Here is a 22,364-nt window from a genome sequence, read left to right as displayed (position 1 = left end):
ATTCTTTGGTTATTCCTCAGCACTTCCAGCAAATTTCGTTAAAATCGGATCGGAAGTGTTTGAGTTATGCTGTTCACACACACACACACACACACACACACACACACACACACACACACACACACACACAAAGCTAAGCAGTGCAGTCGTCACGCTAACGTGCACACGAGTGTAAATATCCCCTGAGGGTAGCAAGCACTAGTATTTATAAAGTTGGGCATGGGAGTGATGGTGTTAAGGTAGGTAAATAACGGTATGGTAGCGAGCTTTCTCGGTGCCCTCATCCGTCTTGTGGCCCACTGAACCAATATTGACGGACGCAACTCCATGGCAGTGATGGAGTACCTAATGTATTGTATTGCATTGTGTTGAATCGGTATTTTATTATATTGTAATTGTACTGCATTGTATTGTATTGCCACGAAGTTTACTGTGTACACATATGCTACAGTTTATGCAGAGGGTTGGAGAGGGACGCCTTCACGTGGAGGCACCGGTATGACGTCGTAGCTCCGACTCCTGGTTATGTAAACGTCCCTCAGTTCCCTCTCTGTCCCCCCAAAAGGAGAACGGTTGACTGCAGGAGAAGAGTAACTTGAGCCTCAAGTTCACGGGGTCCACATTCGGATGAGCCTGAGGTTGCAGTTACTGCTGCTTAATAACAGACTGGGAAGTTTGACTTATAGACAACTGTATACCGAGCTTGTGGACCTTACACTTTTAAGGGGGTTTGGTTGAGGTGCTTGTGTTGTGCATTTAGTTGACAGTGTACCTTCATCGTGTCGCAATAGCCGTAAATATGACATAACGGCAGAACAGAGCACTGGGGCGTGCATCTGTGGCGTGGCTGGCGTGTATCAGAGGTGTGTGTCCCGTGTAGCGTTCATGTAGTCGATCGCGTACCTTCATTGTGCCAGAATAGCCGTAAATATGACACAGAGGGGCAGAGTAGAGCACTGATTAGTTCGCCGTACCAGGACGACGTGTCAGCCAGAAGGGTGCCATTTAACTGTTTCACCGGGAAATAATAATTTCTTTTTGGAATTTGGTAAGGATGTCCATTATTTTAGTTATTTTTTACCTTGCTATCTACAGACAATCATGTCCAATTTACGGATTAGTGAAAATTGCCTCTTAATTCATCACAGATAGAGGGCTTTCTTGAGTTGATTGAAACTATCTGGCTGCATCGAAGGTAAAATATTAAAGACGTTTTAATATTAAGGAAATCAGATTACTGTGATTCGAATATGCAGGAGGAGGAAACTAGTATAAATGTAACACGATATTCGCCTGCCAGTCTAAACCAGTTGATGATGATTTTTTTTTTAAGCTTTTAAGCATCTGGAGCTGGTGGTAGGTTTCTCCCACTCTTCCAGCCACACACCAGTCATCCTCTGCCCCCCCCCCCACTAGTCATCCTCTGCCACCCCCTTCCTCCACACACACACACACACACACACACACACACACACACACACACACACACACACACACACACACACACACACACACAGCACTACCGCCGTCACCCTTACACAATCTTACCCCGTGCCCATCACAGCCCACTGCCACGGTCCACCACCACAAACACCACGACCCTCACCGCCACAGCCACCACCCCACCCCTGCACTTCACCACCTGTACCCCACACCTCCACCCACCCCACGTGATCCCTCGGGCAAGGTCTGCCGGTATTATTCTTCACTCTAAATCTACCTTGTTCTCTCTCTCTCTCTCTCTCTCTCTCTCTCTCTCTCTCTCGGCATTTTCCTCCATGTTCTTCGTACCTGTTTTCTGATAAACATTCTCACTTTACCGTGTTTCTTTTTCATGGTTTATGTCTCTCTCTGTTACACACACACACACACACACACACACACACACACACACACACACACACACACACACACACACACACACACACACACACACACACACACACACACACACACACACAGGGGGGAATTTGCCCGCCAGAGGTCTACCAGTTTTCATGGATAAAAAGAAAGAAGTAAAAAAACACAAAGTACCTAAAAATAAAAGAGAAAAAAAGGATCTCAGCATTTTAGCGCATTGAAAAGAGAAGAGAAACTAGATCTTAACTCCTTGGGGCTCCTGTAACCCACTAAATCGTCTGTCGCTGGCTTGGATGACGTACTAGAGTTGTCCTGATGATGAGAGCGGTGATGGTGGTTATAGTATTAACACCCTCAGAGTTCCATGGCCCTCTCGGCTGAATGAAAACTCCTGACGTTCGCTGGAATAAAGGAGTAGATTTGTCCCAGCCTGAGGTGTATTAAGAAATCTGTAGACGCTTGGAAATTACCACCCAAAAGGAACCTGGATGAAGAGTAGAAACCAGAATAAAGGAGCCGTGAAAAGGAATGTGGCTAAAAACAAAAGAGGGAGAGAGAGAGAGAGAGAGAGGGAACAAAAGATGCCTGCTTCTTGTTTTGGCCTCAGGCTCACCTGGACGTGAACCAGGTGGACAGCATGATTAATTCCCTTTTCCTGCCATCCACCATCCTCCTTTCGGGGGATGGGGAGGGAGTTGAGGGACGCATGTTTAACCGGAGAGCAAATCCACCTGGCTAAATCAGTGCCACCACGGGAAGGCGTCCCTCTCCAGCACCGGAAAACCAAAGCTGAGGAAACGCGTAATGGAGACCTGGAAAGAAACCTCAAATTAAACCCATTAAAACTTGACTTACAAAAAGAAACCTAAAATTAGAATCCCATAAAAATAATATTGGAAACAAAAACCTGAAAGTAGAATCCATAAAACCAGACCTGGCAGACGACCCTTAAAAAAAAAATGAAAGAAAACTAAATATCTTAAGAAATCAGAAGAGAGAAATGGAAAAACAGAACCCCCTACTTACCTAAAATTTGAACACACAAACCCCGAAAAAAAGGCATTCTGGAAAGAAACTTATAGATAGGACTTGGAGGAAAAGACGTTTAGAAAAGGAACTTGACCAAAAGAATGATGAAAGAATGCGGCTTGTGTAATGACAGTGGAGTGGGAGTGCTTAGAGCGACAACGGTAGTGGCGGTGAGAGAGAGTTGGACTGGTTTCTCTCTCTCTCTCTCTCTCTCTCTCTCACACACACACACACACACACACACACACACACACACACACACACACACACACACACACACACACACACACACACACACACACACACACACACACACACACACACACACACACACACACACAACTTCCTAAGCTCCTCTATCTTATCATCAACTCTCAAACTCTCTTATCAGTTTAATTGAGTACAGTTTTAGGACCTCGTGAGAAACCATCCATTCATCCATCCATCCATCCATCCATCCTGTTGTCCATCTGTCTGTCTGTTTGTCTGTCCATCTGTCCACATGTCTCATCAGTCCCTCCCTCCTATCCCCCCTTCAGATACCCATAACTTTCCAGTCATCCATCCATACGTCCAACCATTCATCCATCCATCCTGTTAGTCACATATCATCCATCCATCCATGTCCCTACAGTACATATGGTTTCCTTCCATTCATCCACCCATATATGCCATCCATCCATCCATCCTTCCACACATCTATCCATTCAGGTCCTCCCCTTCTACTCCCATCCATCCATCCATCCATAAATATACCTACACATCGTCCCATCCATCCATCTCTCTCCCTCTTCTCGCCCAGTCCATCGATTTTCCCTGCCTAAAGTTGAGACCGAGGGAATTGAGTTTGTTTGGTCGGAACTCTGCATTTTTGGTTCATATTTTAGACTTTGGTGTTTTTTATTGTGTTAAAAAAAGTTGCGGAGTTCAGAGAGAGAAGGGGGGGGGGATTTTTAGTCGATTGGGTGTGATGTCACTTGAAGAGCAAGAGTGTGTGTGTGTGTGTGTGTGTGTGTATGTGTAATCAGTTGATGGAACATTTCCGAGAATTCAGTTGTCCATGAATTATCTCCCTATCTAATGTCTGTGTCCTATGATATTTTTCGTTTATCTTCGTTTTTCTCATTTGCTTTTCCCTTTAATTTTTATTTCCATTTTTTTAATTATTGTCTTTGTCAGGTTAACTATTTTGTCTCAGCGTTTTCCTCTTTACCTTATTTCTTCATTTTGTATTTGTAGTCTTATCTCAAGTTTTTCTTTAAGACTGTATTTAATTATGACTCACCAGGTACATAGTCAGTTCTTGGGCAACAGGAAACCATTTACTTTGTCACTCAGTATAGTCGTCTTAGGCTGCACTGCGGTACCTTTTTCATTTCTGAACCTTCATTGTTTAGCGAGGTGGAATTGTGTGTTTAGCTCGGTGTGCACTTTTGTCCGGTAACACCATTTTGGGGAAAGTATCGGATGGAATCGCAGCAAACAAGTGATTAAATTTTGGGCAAAAGCATGATGCAAGAACTATGGAACGGGGCTGCACCAGGCATGATAAAAATAGTGAGGATCATCAGAGGAACGAATGGTTAAATTTAGGCCGAGAAACATTAAACACAAATTAGCCACGTTAAGAGTTGTAGTCAAATGTTGTAGGTACTGCGGTAAAAAAATAAATAAGTAAAAACAGGATATGCAAAAAATAAAGCAGATTATCAAATGAAGCTGCAACTGGTTTGCCAAAAATGAACAGTAAATGAAAAATATTGTTACTGCATTGAAAATGAAGAACTCTGGCAAAACATATGATAAAAATAAGCCATAAATAAAAGTTAACGTCGCTGCAGTTATATTAAAATGCATAATCAAAATAGAATTACCATGAGAGAAGTAAAGCACATCACAAAAATCAATAAGTTAAATATGAGTGTTGATTTAAAAATACAAGCCTCGGTGGGCGAGGCGACGTACTCAGAATTTGTGGAGCGAGCGCTGGCGAGCTGACACATGGCTGACTCGCTGACGCCGTGATCTAGTGAAATGGCTACATGGCTGTTTTGAATGTCTGTCAGGGTGATATGGCTCACTGACTGATCTGATGAAAATGCTGCATGACTGAGTTGAATGTCTTCGTGGACGCCTGATCTGCTGGGCTGAATGGATAGCTGTTTTGGATGTCTGCCTGGATGTCTGTCGGGGTGATATGGCTGACTGGCGGATCTGATGAACTGGTTGCAGACCTGTATGTCTGCGTAGATGAAATGGCTTGTGTGATCTGAGTTGACTGTGGCTGAGTTTGCTGTACGGTTGAAGTGACTGCATGTCTGAATTGGCTGGACGGCTGATATTGATTATGGTTAAGTTGACTGAATAGCTGAGTTAGCTTTTTGGGTGACAGGCTGAGATGAATGAATATGACTATGGCTGGGTTGGTTATATGTCTGCTGTGGCTTATGGCTGAGTTGGCTGGAAAGCTGATATGGCTGGATGGCTGAGCTGGCAGTGGTGGCGGCGGCGGTGGTGGAAACTGAACCCGTCCAGTGAAATGCGATTTAATCAGACTGTGGGTGGCTTTGAGGGACACACACACACACACACACACACACACACACACACACACACACACACACACACACACACACACACACACACACACACACACACACACACACACACACACACACACACACACACACACACACACACACACACACACATAGCAGTAGCATGAGTAAAATATAAATTAATGAAGTGCTGAAGGGTGTTAGTAGTAGTAGTAGTAGTAGTAGCTGCAGCCCCAGGATCTTCTGAACGCAAACCCAGTGGACTGCAGGCTGAAGTGATCCATTTCCTCTTTTCGGTGGGACAGGGAGGGAGGCGAGGGTCGATTGAATAACCTGGCAGTGGAGCCGAACGGTTATGTCAGTGCCACCAAGTGAAGGCATCCCTCTCAAGTATCACCGAAGGCGTTAAAAAGATCATAAAAGGAGGTTATAAGGCGTAGTAACTACTGATTAAGCCTAAGGAAGAGGTAGCAGGTTGTGTACGGGGATTTGTCCTTGGAAGCGGTATTGTGTGTTGGTCGACTCTGCCACTTTATCAGCAGGGAAAGATTACCTTATCATTGGAGGGTTCCTTTACTCTCTCTCTCTCTCTCTCTCTCTCTCTCTCTCTCTCTCTCTCTCTCTCTCTCTCTCTCTCTCTCTCTCTCAAAATACACCACACAGAAGCGAGCATATTTTTTTTTTTCATAATTTTCCAGTTGTCTCTTGATAACAAGAAATTGATATGAGTCCTCATCGTTCTGAATAGGTTAATGGAGATTGAGTAAAACTATAGCGCGTTTGGTGGAAGATCATTTTAACTAGTAACCAAGGAGACTACTTCCTGCCTTATAGTTGGGGCTTGAATTTCATAGTATTAAAGTTTAGTGGTCCAGTTCCGTCAGATAAACACACTTCCGACAATAGCCTAATACTTGCAGGTCCTTATGTCTCCAGAAATATTCCTTGAGATCTTGAAATTCGCCTTAAATATTCCTCAGCATATTCAGACTAACACACAAACATACCCAATCCATCTTCCTTAGTGGCCAGCATCTGCCCGTTTCAGTAATATTCCTCGGTGTCCAAAATCCTCCCGTTTCAGCAATATTCCGGTCTCAGAAATATTCCTCGGCGTCTCAAAAATTCTCTCTTTCCCTCGAATCGTTTTATTTTCGTTCAGGCATCTGTGGTATTCCTTTGAGTCGACGGTGGGGTATTATTTAGTGTTTTAGGTACTGGCTTTATTCTCTCTCTCTCTCTCTCTCTCTCTCTCTCTCTCACAGGATAAAATTTTCACACTCTCTCGATTGTACTCACTTTAGCCCTGTCTGTTTCTCAGCACACACACACACACACACACACACACACACACACACACACACACACACACACACACACACACACACACACACACACACACACACACACACACACACTGCATTTACATTCGTTCGCACTCTCTAATGCTCTCACTCACTCGCTCACTCCCATTTTAGTCACACTTACTTTCTGTTACACGCCACTCGCACGCACACGCACTCAGCTGCTACCACTGCCGCTACTACTACTACCACCACCACTACTGCCACTATCACTACCACCACTAGTACCACACCCACTGCTTCAACTACCACTCCCTCAACTATTATTACCACAAAGGCTTCTAATACCTCTCTCTCTCTCTCACCTCTCTCCCTCGTCATTAATCCTCTCTGCTCTTTACTTTCTCTTTCCCTTCTCTCACCCCTTTGTCTCTCTCTCACCCCCTCCTCTTCCTAATTTCACCCCTTTATCGCTTCCCCCTTCCTCTCTTGTTATCCCTTCCTCTTCTCACTTTTCTTACATTCCTCCTTATTCTCTTCCTTCCCTCCACATTTTTCATCCCTCACATTCCCTGCTCATTCAGACTCCTTTTATCGCTTTCTCCTTCACCCCATTCTCATCTGATCCTTCCTCTCCTTTCTTCCCTTTCAGATTATCCTACCCCATCCTCTCCCCCCCTTCAGTCATCCCACCGCCCTTCTTATTTTCCCTTATCTAGCACCTACTCCTTCCCTCACCCTTCTTCCTCTCCCTCCACCCCTTTCTTCCCCCTTCCTCTCCCTCCTCTTCTCTTCCCCTGCTTCCTCTTCTCTTCCCCTCCGTCCTCTCCCCTTCCCTCCCTTCCTCTCCCCTTCCCCTCCTTCTTCTTTCTCTTCCTTTTCTTCCTTTCTCCTTCCCCTCACTTCCCCCTCCTTCCTTTCACTTCATCCCCTCCATTCCTTTCCTCTCCCCCCCTTCCCTCACATCTCCCCGCTCCCCCCCTCCCACCAATGACCGTGGTGGACAGACAGTAATGTTGTCAGTGCAACACAATACGCTTGAGCACATCCCCGCCTCTCTCTCTCTCTCTCTCTCTCTCTCTCTCTCTCTCTCTCTCTCTCTCTCTCTCTCTCTCTCGTACGTCTAAGCTTATATAATTAGATAGTAAGCCTTTCTATTAAGGCCAGACTTTTCAGTAAAAGATCTTAAATCTCTCTCTCTCTCTCTCTCTCTCTCTCTCTCTCTCTCTCTCTCTCTCTCCCGTTGATATTTGATCATCTGTTTCTGAAGGTATAATATGTCGATTTGTGTGTGCTTGCATAATATGTCTGTGTGTATTTCTGGCCTTGTGTGTGTGTGTGTGTGTGTGTGTGTGTGTGTGTGTGTGTGTGTGTGTGTGTGTGTGTGTGTGTGTGTGTGTGTGTGTATGTGTGTGTGAGAGAGAGAGAGAGAGACGACCGCCTGCTAGAGTGCGTGTACGTTTGTGGGTGTATGTATGGGAGTGCAAGAGTGTGTCCCAGTGCTCTTTACGTTTTTATGTGCGTCTTTGTGTCTGTGTATATGTGCGTAATATGGGTATGAAGGTAGACATGTGTATGTTGATGCGAAACCCGAGTATTTTTGCACCTACTCTGAACATACTGTATTTTTCGTGTATACATCAGAAATACAGCACAGGGTATCATGTATTACTATGTGTTTTTGTGGGTAGTGTGTGTGTGTGTGTGTGTGTGTGTGTGTGTGTGTGAGAGAGAGAGAGAGAGAGAGAGAGAGAGAGATGCTCTTCCTGGTAACTGGAGTGTTATAAGATTTTTTTTTTTTAGGTTTACTGTTTAATGTGCTGGGACTGTACGAGAGAGAGAGAGAGAGAGAGAGAGAGAGAGAGAGAGAGAGAGAGATCCTTCTTTTATTGTCCTCTCGTAAAGCGACGTGAGGCCTCTTTCTCCCAGCGGGGGATGAGAGAGAGAGAGAGAGAGAGAGAGAGAGGTCAATCAGCAAACAATAAATGCGGAGAGAAACAAATATTTAATAACCATCAGTACACACAAAATCAGTAACATAGCGCCTTCACTGCCGTCCAGGCTTCCATTTCAACAGCTAAGAAAATAGGAGGCTTCTGGGTCAAGGTTTACGAATGTTATATCTCAAACACACGAACAGACAGACAGATAGACAGGCAGACAGACAGTGAGACAAGCAGGCAGAGAGAGAGAGACAGATGCAGACAGACATGACTTTCGTGACTACCGTGAAAAGAGATGAATGACCGTCAGAATTATCATCAGTCTAGTTTATACGCGGGTGGATGGGGCGTTTGTGAGTCGTAAGATGGAATGGGACCCAGTAAACCCGGTGTTATGGTGATGGCTGCGAATGGGATGGCCCCTTGTGGTGGTGGTTGTGGTAGTGGTGGTGGTTACGAGTGGTTGTAGTGATGATTGGTCTGGTTTGGTAGTGGTGGTGGTAATGTGGTAGTGGTGGTGGTTTATGATGGTTGTGGATGTGGTATGTGTGGGTCTGGTGTAGTTATGGGTGTTATGGTGGTTGTGGTAGGTGTGGTTTTAGTGGTGGTAGTGATGGTGTTGGATGATGGGTGTGCTTGTGGTAGTGATTGTGGTTGGTGAGACTTTGGTGATGTTTAATGGATGTTGGTAGGTGTGGTAGTAGTGATGACTGCCCCTCTTCTGTTCCTTTGCTCTGTTGTCACAAAAAATACACACTTTAAATATGATGCTAGTCACGAAGAATTGCCATAGTAACAATATATAGCCGTAGCATTATCTCACTCTGCCTAATATTGAGGTAAACCGCAAAAAGAAGAAAATACAGACCAAGTTAAAGTGAAAAGCTTTCCAGGAACATGCAGTCCCGGGTATATGTGCGCCCCCAACTGGCCTCAAGGGTGTGTGGTCTGGAGAAAGTTGGGTGTGGTGGTGGGCGGAGAACGGTGGGCGGGGTGGGGTGTGGCTGTGGGTTGGGTTGGGCGGGTTGGGGTTGTGCCTGGAGATATAACTGTTAACTGGCTGCCACGCCCTCATTACCCCCCATGACCCCCTCTCCCTCCCCACCTTTGATCTTACATATCCCCCTTCATCCCGTCCCACCTGCCACTCACTTTGTTTCCCCTTCATCAGTCTTCCCCTCCCCTCTGCCCTCCTTGTCTCCCCTTCCATCTGTCTCCTCCCCCTCTCCCCTCCTTGTCGCCTCTTCCCCTTTCCCCCTCCCTCTGTCTCTCCTTCCCCTTCATTTTCCCCTTCTCCCTGTCTCCCCTCCCTTTCTCGTACCCATTTACTCCTCATTTCACCCTATGTAACCTTTCCTTCCTTCCCCTCATCTCTCTCTCTCTCTCTCTCTCAAACACACACACACACACACACACACACACACACACACACACACACACACACACACACACACACACACACACACACACACACACACACACACACACCACACCCTGCCTCTAACCTTTCTCCTCTCGTCTTTTTTTTTCCCTTTAGTTAACACGAATATATAATTTAATTTAAGATTAACCCCTTCGCGAGAAGAACACATTTATCAGTGTATTTATCACTAACAGGAGACGATTTTATTAAGCTTAAGAAGGGCCTATCGTATTAAGGGAACAAAAAAAGGCCCAAGTAAATTATATAAGAATTATTATTGTTCCGCGAAATTTTTGACAAACTCAGGAGGTATTTTTGAGGCTAATTTTGAGCAGCTGTCAGACTGAGTCCAGGTCTCAGCCGTTACCGAACTACAGTTGTTGATTACCATATGCGAAAAAAATGGTCTCCCTCATAATTAACTCATAAGGTCTTCAGTAATTGTACCTCCCTGACGGTTGAGACTTGGACCCATGTTGGTATAGCATTTCTTACTCAGAATTTGTCCTGGAATAATTGCCTGAAGTTTCTATTTAAAAAAAAAATTCTTTCCATATACCGTAGTCTCCACCACAAGAGAAACCCGGATGTGCAGTAGGTATAAAAAGGTGTTATGGATGTGGATGGGGTGTGGATGGGTATGGGTGTGAATGCTTGTTAGATATGGGAGTTTGTACGTAGTTTCGGTGTGGGTGTACGGTTGCACATTTGCCTGAAGACGTTTCTTTCCCCCTGCGATTATTCTGACGGACTTCGGCAGACTCTCACTTTCAGTCTTAGAACAGGCTAAGTGTTTGAATGAATACACACGTACCTTTGCATGGTTCACACAGTATATGAGTTGCTGACGAAGAGCCTGCACGTGGTAGCGCTGTGGAACGTGGGTGGAGCACAGCAGCTGCAGCCTCCATCCAGAAGCCAAACTTCCTCATGTTTCTCTGCGCCTTGCTATAGAAAAGAACACTCGTCTGACCCTGGCGGTGTGCTTTCTGCTACAAGAGGGTGCCTGTCCCTACACGGTGTATGTACTGTACTGTACCTGCGGGACGGTCCCGTGGAAGCAGTTGCGTGTATATGGTCAACGGGCATGCTTGGCCAGACAGATTGGGGTTATGCAACAGGAACACAGTATGTAATCATTCACTCCCATTCCAGCTCTACGACACTGCACATGTCCGGTACTTAAAAAAAAAGGGGGGGGAGGGGGGAGGAATGAACACTTGAATCAACTGTACACCGAGTCCTAAAGTGCTTTATGGGAGCAGGTGTAAATGTGGGTGTGAATATGTATGTGGGTGTGGGTACGGGTTAGGGCACGGGTGTGGATGTGGATGTGGGGAGGGTGTGGGTGTGGGTGTAGATATGTTTGTGTGTGACGGTGTGGATATGAGTGTGGGTGTGGATTCGGGTGAAGGTGTAGATGTATGTGGAGATCAGTGTGGATGTGGGTGTAGGTGTGGGTGTGGGTGTAATCCTTGACCCCCCGCCCTTACCTCTAGGGCGTCTCTGTTATCTTCAAGGACATGCAAATTATAACCAAGCCTATACACAAAATCCCTTCACTCATATTCATAAAACCCTTCTCAATTATCCTTTCACTAAAACTTGACCTAAAACTTACATCCCTCCATCTTGAATGCTGAGTTGCAACAATAAAATTCACGCTAAACCATAATTCTAGTCACGAGGAAGTGCCATGGACAGGATATAGAGCCGCTGTATTATTTTTTACAACCGATCCACATGGAATAAAAATCTGGGCCAAGTGAAGGTGAAAGAACTATACCAGACGTCTGTTCTCGGCTGACTGTCTCCCTTTCCTAGTGTAGTAAATCTCTGTAAGCCGAGTAAAGTCGTCAGGAGGTAGCAAGACTTATGAAGAGACGGCATCATAGTGAAGGGGTTAATGACTGGCATTGATAGTCTCCTAGATTGAATAAAACAGTGCATCATTAGCTATAGAAATAATAAGACATCATTGCTCTGAAAGAGGTAAAACAGGGATGGTGAAGGTGTACCGTTATTAAACCCCACACAGTTTCTGACAGTCATCGGTGAAATCCGCAGGGGGAGCAAAGCGTGTTGGACGGAATGTTCTGTAAAACGGTACATGCAAGCTGACCGTATGAAATGCTGACACGTATTGCAGTGTGTGAAGTAAGGTGTGTTCCACTGCTGTACCTCGTTGCTGAATGCGCCGTTTGTTGTGGCATGCAGACTAACCACATGTAATTCACACAATGGTTTAATAAGTTTCTGGCGGTCTTTGTACCCACGGTGAAAATGCACGTGTTTTGGCTTCACCACGTTGTTGGTTGCACAGTGTAACGTGGCATACAAGCTATCATTCGTCAGTGTAGTAGAAATCTTTTGGTAGAAACAAGAATAAACGAGAAATATACGTAGTCAGACTGAAATGGTTAAGAATAGCCGACTGGCCTCATCCAACGCACACAACTGTTGCATAAATGAGCGCCATAAATCTGGACGCCTTAATGCTGCTTCGGCCTCTCAGTATTAAAGAGTACGGCAGTAAACGTCGCTATATTTATCCTTCATGGACGGACGCTAGTTTTTTCTTTTTTCGTGCACGCTTAGGAAAAATAGTTCTTGAGGAAAATGTGATACTGGGACGTCTTTTTCATATCGTACTTTCCACCGCTTGCCAGATTATTTTGCTTAGAATATACTCGTCTAGCTTTAAGGGTTAGATGTTGCCTTGATTAACCTCTTCCGTACGAGCATCCTTTCTTAAACTAAATTCAATCATCTGACACTAGGAAGAAGATACCCATACGGACGTCACACTAATTCAAGGAGAGTTCTGTTCTGTTTATTCATCTAAGTTCTCGTGTAACAGAACGATTTGTATGCACAGATCACATATAGTTCTGTCATTTTAACTTGGCCCAGGTTTTCGTCCCGTTTGTAGCTTATTACATGTAGCTCGGAAGCACACACACACACACACACACACACACACACACACACACACACACACACACACACACACACACACACACACACGTATATAAAATCACAGAAGTTGCGATTTATCATCCTCTTCAGCTCGAGTGGGTCTCACAACCTGATTAAAATCGTCTTGTTGTTGTAAAAAAAAAAAAATCCCTCGGGCTAGTGTGTTTATATTTAGTACCTTTTTTTTTTTTTTCTTTTTTTCTTTTTTTTTTTGGTCAGCGCCCAGCCCACCTCCCGCCCCCACCCAGCATCATCTCCCAACCTGCCTCACGTGCTCAGCATAACAAAAAGCCGAAGACCTGCCTCAGTAAAGTGCGTGTGTGTGTGTGTGTGTGTGTGTGTGTGTGTGTGTGTGTGTGTGTGTGTGTGTGTGAAACTGACAGACACAAAGACAGATAGAGAAGAAACAAATCAAGACATACAGACACGCTTCCCACTCCCCACTCCCCACACACACACTTACAGTACAGGGGGTGGTGGTTGGGGGTTTGTTACTATTAGCTCCTCCCCTCTGCCCCCGGGCGCTGCCATATCTGATAACTGGCCTACAACCTGATCTACACCCCCTCCCCCTCCCCCGCCAATCCTCCACCTCACATCTCCTCCCTCTTCCCCACCAGTCTTCCACCCCACTCCCCTTCTCACCCTCACCATCTCCCTGTCCCTCTCTCTCTCTCTCCCTTCCCCTCGCCTTCCTCTTCCCCATCTTCTCCAGCCCATTCCCCTTCCCATCATCTGCTTTCCTCCTTACCCCTCCTCTTTCTCAGTCATCTCTTCCTTTCCTTCCCCCCTTCTCTTGTTTCTATAACTCCTTATTCTCGTCCCTTTTTACCCCTTCCACCTCTGCTCTCTCTCTCTCTCTCTCTCTCTCTCTCTCTCTCTCTCTCTCCGTCTCCTCTTTGCTATCCATCCCATCTCGTCGTGTTGTATTTAAGATTCCCCTTCAGCCCTTCTTTCTCTGTCCTCTCGTTTCTGATTCCCTCTTCTCATCTCCTCCCCTCCCATCTTTCTCCCCTCTCCTCCTCATCCTCTCTAGTTCTCATTGTTCCCTCCCCTTCTTCTCTATCATCTCCTCGCTTCCCTGTCTCATTTCCCCTCCTTCCTCGTTCCTGCTTCCCCTTTCCTTCGTCTTTTTCCTGCCCCTCCCCTCCTCCCTCTCCACATCCTCTTTTCCCCCTCCCCTCCTCGAACCCCTTCTTTTCTTCCTACCCATTCTTCCTTCTACTTCCCACTCCTCTCCTCCACCTACTACTCCCCTCCATCCTCATCTTTTTTTTGTTTTTTACTCTGTATTTATTTCCTGAACGCGCTTGCTTCGTAATCGGTAGTCCACTTGGTTAGATGAGTGCCCTCAGGGTTAATTGGCCACAGCTTCGTATTGGCCATGACCTGAGTAGTGTGTGTGTGTGTGTGTGTGTGATGTGTATAGTGGTATGATGCTGTAATGTAGTGGTATGATGTGGTGTAGCTGAGGTCTGATAGCTGACGCATGGGTGTAATTTGTTCATCAGACAAGGAGGAACATCTGTTAGTGATAGGCTGTAGGAAATTACAGAAGAGTAACTTACAGTTTTCTTAAGTACGGTATTGGTCTGTAATATATAGAAAGGTGCTGATACTAATAAGAGTAGCAGATTACATATACTCCTTAAGTAGCCTAATACGTAATTGTTTTACTTAATTGTATTACTGCTTACCATTGCGCACTATAAAAATGGACCGTGGCTACTCTGGAACATTTTAATATTTGATTTTTTTTTCACATACTGTTGATAGCTCATGGAACACTGTGAACGATTATTAAGTAGCAACATGTATACAGGTATATATATATTTTTTTCCAAGTGTCAGTACCTTCTGGGTTACCGAAGTCACTCATATTTGCCCTTATTTTTTTTCCTTATTAACTCATTGTAACTGATTACGTTTCGATGTAACAAGTAATGTTTGGCTATAATTTGTAATATGTTCATGGGTTAATTTTCCTGATTATTACGGTACATACCACTGTAGTTTAGTTTATAATCTTGTGATGCGGTGATTGCGGTGTGTCTTTACTGTGGTTGGCGTTGTGGTGTTGTGTTGTTGCGTGGTGAGGCTGGGGTGACGGGGTACAGAGATAAGAGCACTTTTACCCGAACCCATGTCATCAACAGGTGTTTTTCTGCTGCCCTTGTGCTGGGGTGTTTTAGGGTAGTGTAATGGTGTGGTGGCGTGGTTGTGGTGTGGTGTGGTTGTGGTGAGTTTTCTTTTTTGTGGTGGTGTAATGGTGTGGTAGTTTAGTTGTGATGTGCTGCGGTTGTGGTATAGTGTTTTTGGTGGTGGTTTTGTAATGGTGTGGTGATTGGTTGTGCAGCTGTGGTGTGGCGATATTGTCGTGGAGTATCTTTTTGTGGTTGTAGTGTATTAATGCGGTTGTTTGGTTGTGGTTGTGGTTGTTGTGTGGTAGTAAAAGGTGACAGGGACCCAGGGTGTGTGCTCAGGTGGTGGCTGTGGTGTAATGAAGTATACCGGTAAGTGTTCTGTGTGGTTTTTGTTGTGGTGGTTGTGGTGGTGGTGACTGTGGTATGATTGTGATGTGATTGTGATGTGGTGTGCTTGTGGCATGGTTGTGATGATGTGTTCTGTGTTGCGGTGGCTTTGGTGTGAGTGTGGTGCCGTTGTGTGTGCTGTTGTAGGGGTGTTGTGGTTGTTTTGGCAGCGTGTCAGGGTACGAAGATGAAGGGAGGACCCATAGCTATTTTCCTACATCATCAGCAGGTGTCATATACCTTCCCCTCGCACCCTATCACCCCTCCCTCACACCCTATCACCCCTACCTTACCCTTCTTCACCCACCCCTTTATCCCTTCTCACACCGTTTCACCCCTCCCTCACCCTCCCTGCCCTTCTCCCTCCCTCTTCCTCCCCCTACCTCCCCCCTAATTCCCCCCACACCTTTATACACGCAGAGCATAATGTACACGTACGGTACCCACACGTGTACTTAGACACGTGCATACAACGACACACACGTGAAAAACACATGTACACACAGCCACAGGTGCACACAGTCACAGCAAACATATAGCCTCACGTGCACACAGCCGTAGGTGCACATAAAATCGCATGTGCATATACAGAATCGTATATCTACTTATTTATTTACTAACCCACGCACGACACACACACACACACACACACACACACACACACACACACATAAAGGAGGCTTTTAGAGTATCTTACTCGAGCCCACGCCCCTACCACCCTCTGTGTGTATGTGTGTGTGTGTCTGTGTGTATGTGTGGTCCCATGCTTTGCCACACACACCCGCCTGCGTATGTCACCCCTACCATGCCACACACCCACACCTGCCTTACCCCTACCATGCCACACACCCACACCTGCCTCACCCCTGCCAGTTTCACTCCTCCCCATCTCTCTCTTCTCCTCTCCTGTCTCATCCATCTCTATCTCTTATTATCACTTGCCTGACCCCAGCCCACGCTCCTGCCTCCCTCTTTGTCTATGTGTTGTCTCATGCCTCATTCCTTCCCTGCTTCACCTCTCCCTGGCTCGTCCTTACCCTGCCTCACTCTTTCCTTGTCTCACCTCAACCCTGCCTAACCCCTCCCCTGTCTTATCATAACCCTGCTTCGCCCCTCCCTTTCCTCACCTCTCCCCTGCCCTGCCATACGCATCCTCTGCCTACCCATTTATAACTCCTCAGTTCCCTGCTCCACTCCTGCTCTGCCTAACCTCGGCCTACCTCACACCTCCCTGCCATTAAGCTTCCCTTCTCCCTACATTGCACACTCTTTTCTCCCTCGCCCCACACTCCTGCCTGCCTCACACACTCCCCTGTCTCACCCCACACCCTCCTACCTCACATACTCCCATGCCTCATCTCCTACTCCTGCCCGCCTAATACACTTTTCTTCCTCACCCTATACCTGCCTTTCTCACACACTCCACTGCCTCACCACTCTCCCCTGGCTACCTCACACACTCCCTTGCCTCACCCTACACTTGTCAGCCTCACTCTGCACCTGCCCATCACACTCAGATCCCTTCCTTACTAGACCTGCTTATCTCACACCCACTCCTGCCTTTACCTTGCTTATCGTCACACCTCTGCCTCACCCTACACCTGCCCACTCACAACCTTTTCTACTTCATCCTACATATGCCTGTCTCACACCTTCCCCATGTCATACCTCACAGCTGCCTCACCACATACTGTCTCAGCCCACAGCTGCCTAATTAAGCAGCTTAAGACGATAACCCTACTTAACCTCCTTTATCAGGCCAGGTGGACCCACAGGTAAACATATCATTTGTAAACATTCTTCTCTCCGCTGTCTGTTTGTGTGGCAATCAGTCTGTCCATGTAAGTTTATCTCACTGTCTCTGTAAGTCTGTCCATCTGATAACTTCTTATCTCTCTCTCTCTCTCTCTCTCTCTCTCTCTCTCTCTCTCTCTCTCCATCTATATATGTATGTATATATATTTCCTGGTGTGAACCAAATCGTGTGGAGATAGCAAGAATAGAATATAGAAATACGTCATTAGATAGGAGTTATTTGAAACAGGTGAGAGGGTAATGGTACAGGAAGTCAGGTGTTTGAGGGTGAAGCAGGTGTGTACGGGTGAGGCAGATGCGTGAGAGTAAGGCAGGTGGGTGAGGATGAGATAGGGTATGTGTAGGTGAGACAGGTGTGTAAGGGTGAGGCAGGTGTGTGAGGGTGAGATAAGTATGTGCAGATGAGACAGGTATGTGAGGGTCAGGCAGGTGTGTGAACGTGAGGAAGGTGTGTGAAGGTGAGAAAGGTGTGTGAGGGTGAAGCAGGTGTGTTAGGGCAGGTATGTCAAGATAATGACATAAATATCAACTGTGAGTGATGGTATAGGTGTAGGACAGGTGTGTGAGGGTGAGGGAGGGATGTGATGATAAGAAACCAATAATCCAGATACAGTAAGACAGGTGTGTGTGTGTGTGTGTGTGTGTGTATGTGTGTGTGTGTGTGTGTGTGTGTGTGTTACAATACAGGTGTAAGGGAAGTAAACGAGGAGGCAGGTGTGTGATAAGGTGTCCAGGTGCGCCCCAGATAACACCGGACTGATAAAGAAGCCTGTGTGAGTATGATAACCGCGGCAGATAGTATTGGGAAGGTTGGCTGGAGGAATGCTGATAAGAGCGGTGGTAGTGTTATCAGCGTGCCAAGTTGCGGCACTCTTGATGTTTGGAGGGGTACCTGTGACGTGGATGAATTACCTGTTGAGTGGGTAAGTTACCTGGAGAGTTACCTGTGTGCTGGGTGAGTTGCTATTGGGTTACTAGTGTGTTGAATGAGTTCGTGTTACAGCTCATCAGCCAATATGGAGAGATGGCAAATTTAGGCTAAGTTAAGGTGAAGAAAGTATAGTTACCCGTATATGTTGGATGATATGATTGAGTGTTGAGCCTCTTCTGGATTTACCTGGGTGCTGAAGTTGCCTCTGCGGTCTGTTGAGGGAAGGCCGTTCCATATAGACAGTCGCTATATTGCGTTGGCTCCAACTGTGCTGCTGGGGAGGGACTGCTTCACATGGTGGCTATGGTATAACGGTGGCCTAACAGTCCGGTCATACAAATGTCCCTCAGCCCACTCCCTGTCCCCACAAAAAGGGAGGATGGTGGACTGACGGAAAAGATCAGCTTCAGACGAACCAGATGAAGGAGCTACTGCAAATCCTTCTCCTCCTCCTCCTCCTCCTCCTTCTCCTACTACTACTACTACTACTACTACTACTACTACTACTACTAGTAGTAGTAGTAGTAGTACTAACTCCATCCATAAACTTACAAGGTAAATGAGTATAAATGTGCACGAATACATATATCTACCTATTGCCATAGTAAGGAACAGACAGTGCTTATTGGAACACAGTACTGGGGAGCACCATACGGCAGCACACTTGTTGCGGAACACTCATCACAAGGTACTTTGAGATTTTTCGTCATGATTAATGCCGCCAGGTCCTTTAATGTTGAAGATTTCAGTCATGCAAAATGCTGTCAGGGGTATGGGTGCGTACTAATACCCTTTGATGTTCAGAACTACGGTAACCTTAAATTAGCCTGGCTGCTACCTGTTCTTTATTGTTATTATTATATATACATACGTCTACATCATCTAATCCTGTGTTGCCTCGTGAGGAGCGAGGAGCCCAGGGCTAGGCAAGTTGGTCCTGACCTTTAAGATGGGAGTAACTCATCCTTGAGTGGCATTACATGAGCAGTAAACCCCAATCACCTCTTGGATATAAACCTACACAGACTCAATCCGGCTGGAGCGCCTAATTACCCACTAATTATTATTATTATTATTATTATTATTACTGTATTATTATTATTATTATTATAGTTATGGTTGTTGTTATTGTTAGTAAATAACTTTCTTCCAATTATTGAATACTGTATATACTTTTCAGGTATGCAACGTTCTTCTCTTGCCGTACTACCAAAGTTGTAAGTATAAAAGCACATTTAATAGACAATAGATAACGCTGGTGTACATATCTACAAGGTAATGTTTTTAAAGACGTACTCTCATTAGTATCTCTCGCTGTGCCACGACAGAGAGTTTTGAAATACCGTATAGCACTACATATCCTTTCAGAAACTAGGTATTCTCACCCAGCCAACGAAATGTAAAGGGTCTTGTCGTTTTGCTAGGTCACCCCCGTACCATGTGTGTGTGTGTGTGTGTGTGTGTGTGTGTGTGTGTGTGTGTGTGTGTGTGTGTGTGTGTGTGTCATAGAATTCACCCTAAGGCCCAGCAGTCCTCTTAGGTACCACACTCCTTCACATGTATTCTTTTTTTCCTAAATCCAAGCCACCCCATGCATAGAAAGCACAATCAATGAGGATTAGGAGGAGGAAGACGAGGAAAAGAGAGGTAATGATGATCGCTATAATAATAATTATAATAATAATAATAATAATAATAATAACAGTAATAATAGTAATGTTAATAGTGGTGATGATAATGAAGGTCGGAATATTGATAATGATAGAGATAGTGGTGATGACTGAATGATTTTAGTGTGGGTGCTTGCAAGAGAGTACTGATTTATGAACCAAATACGGCATTCTTATCGCTATCAGTGTGTGTGTGTGTGTGTGTGTGTGTGTGTGTGTGTGTGTGTGTGTGGACGGGGGAATGACTCAGTTAGTATTAAAGATAAGAGTGCTGCATCAGGGACGTGCAAGAAATTTTCTCTCTCTCTCTCTCTCTCTCTCTCTCTCTCTCTCTCTCTCTCTCTCTCTCTGGGTGTGTGTGTTGTGGTACTGGCGTGTGTGTGTGGTGTGGTGCTGGTGTGGTTGGTGTAAGGTGGTGTGGTGGTGTAACAGCGGTGGCAGATTTAGTACAGATAATTATCTTTGGAGCAGGTTTTTGTCCCCCCATTGTTTGCAGTGTTCAGTAAGTGCGGTGTTCAGTTGTGTTCAGAAGGAGGGGTGTTCATTAATGTTCAGGGGAGGTGTTCAGGTGTATTCAGTGGTATTTGTAATGTTCAGCGTGTGGGGTGTTCAGCCGTGTGTTCAGGAGGTGGAGTGCTCAGTGGTGATCAGGTGAGGTGTTCAGTGTTCAGCAGGCGGAGTATTTAGTGTTTTCAGGTGTGATGTTCAGTAATATTCAGAATTATTTAATAGTTGAGGTGTTCAGTTGTGTTCATGTATCTAGATAATGAGTATATACGAGTAGGTGGAGTGCTCAAGTGTTTAATAGTGTTCGTCAGTTGTTGTGTTCATTTAGTGTTCAACAGCTGATGTGTTCAATGTATGGGTAGTGTTTTCAAGTATAAGGAGTGTTCAGTGATGTTATTTAGTGTTCAACAGCTTGTGTGTTCAATGTATGGGTAGTGTTTTCAAGTATATGGAGTGTTCAGTGATGTTCAGCTGATGGTGTGTTCGGTATATTGGTAATGTGTTCAGTATGTACAGTAGGTGGAGTGCTCAGAGTGTTCAGTGGTGTTTAGCAGGTGGAGTGTTCAGTATTGTTCACCTGGCGAGAAGTCTCATCAAGTATTGTTCAGCGAGTTCACCAGGTGGTGTTCAAAGATCGTTGAACAAGTAGTGTAGCGAGTCTTATACACCCCATCCCGGATACAACCCACCCTTGCCCCCTTCCTCCCTTCCTCTCCCTTTGCCCTCCCTCTCCTCCTCTACCCCCACTCTCGCCCCTCCTGTTCCCCCCTATCCTGATTCCTCTACCTCCTTTCTTATACCAATCTCGCCCATCCCCATCTCCTTCTCTACTCTCCCCCTCCTCCCCGCCAGCGCCCTCTCCTTCCTCCACACCCCCTCTCTCCCCTTCCCTTTTTTCCCCCTTTTCCCCCCCTCCCCCCTTCCCTCTAGCGGTGGCAGCCAGTACTAACCTCGTAAATTAGTAGCAAGCATGAACCCGGATTCGCAAATAAACGTACGATCAGTCTCTTCACGTACCTCAGATACTTTTTTTTTTTTTAGAAAGAGCAACAGACATGGAATGATTCTGAATTCTTGTCCTCATGTCTTTCCTGCAGAACAGAATAATTTGCGACAATGAAATCGATAGAATAACTTGGGAGTTTCTCTTGTAAGTCAGGTATATATATATTAGGAGGAACAAGGAACGTGAGGTGGTTTTGCGCCTTCCATCCCGTGTCCCTCCTGCAAACATGTTTAGAGAGAGAGAGAGAGAGAGACATATCTGCCTATCTAACTATTTATCTATCTATCTATCTATATATACCGGTATGTTTATTTTTTTATTTTGGCCACTGAACTTCATCTTGAATGCCGTACTGTAACATAAGAATAACAAAATAATTTAGCGCTAATCACAAGGAAGTACTATGGATAGCATGTAGAATCATAGTATTGCCTTATTGCGCCGTCACGCTAGGGGAAATAAACTGCAAAGAGACGAAAATTTCAGCCAGGTTAAATGGAGTAAAAATAAACTGCTACTTACGGTACTAGAATATAGTCAACCGTAGAACGTCGTCATGGAGGGATTAAAAAGTCAGTTTTTGTTGTATTATCGTCGTGTTTAAGAATGACCGTTTATATTGTTTGACCGTACCGTAAAAAATAGCCCGACCTTTATTTTCTGTACAAATGAGTGTTTGGATTCAGCAGTGATGGATGTTGTGTTGTTTAGGTGAAATATGTCCAATGCTGATGATGGTGATGGTGGAGTGAGGGAGTGGTGATAATCGTGGTACGCAGAGATACACACGATTCATATCTAATGCTCG

General features: G+C 45.4%; 1 protein-coding gene across 1 annotated transcript in view; it reads left to right on the top strand.

Annotated features, from left to right (window-relative positions):
* LOC145410679 (repulsive guidance molecule B-like) overlaps positions 1–22,364 on the top strand; it is a 47,231-nt gene that overhangs the window by 2,470 nt on the left and 22,397 nt on the right. The gene's annotated exons all lie outside the window — the stretch shown is intronic.

This window comes from Coenobita brevimanus, chromosome 86, assembly GCF_032717465.1.
Source record: "Coenobita brevimanus isolate Jiangsu-jjx chromosome 86, ASM3271746v2, whole genome shotgun sequence".
NCBI lineage: Eukaryota > Metazoa > Arthropoda > Malacostraca > Decapoda > Coenobitidae > Coenobita > Coenobita brevimanus.
The sequence above is the reverse complement of the archived record's forward strand: the minus strand, read 5'-3'. Positions and strand labels throughout refer to the sequence as shown.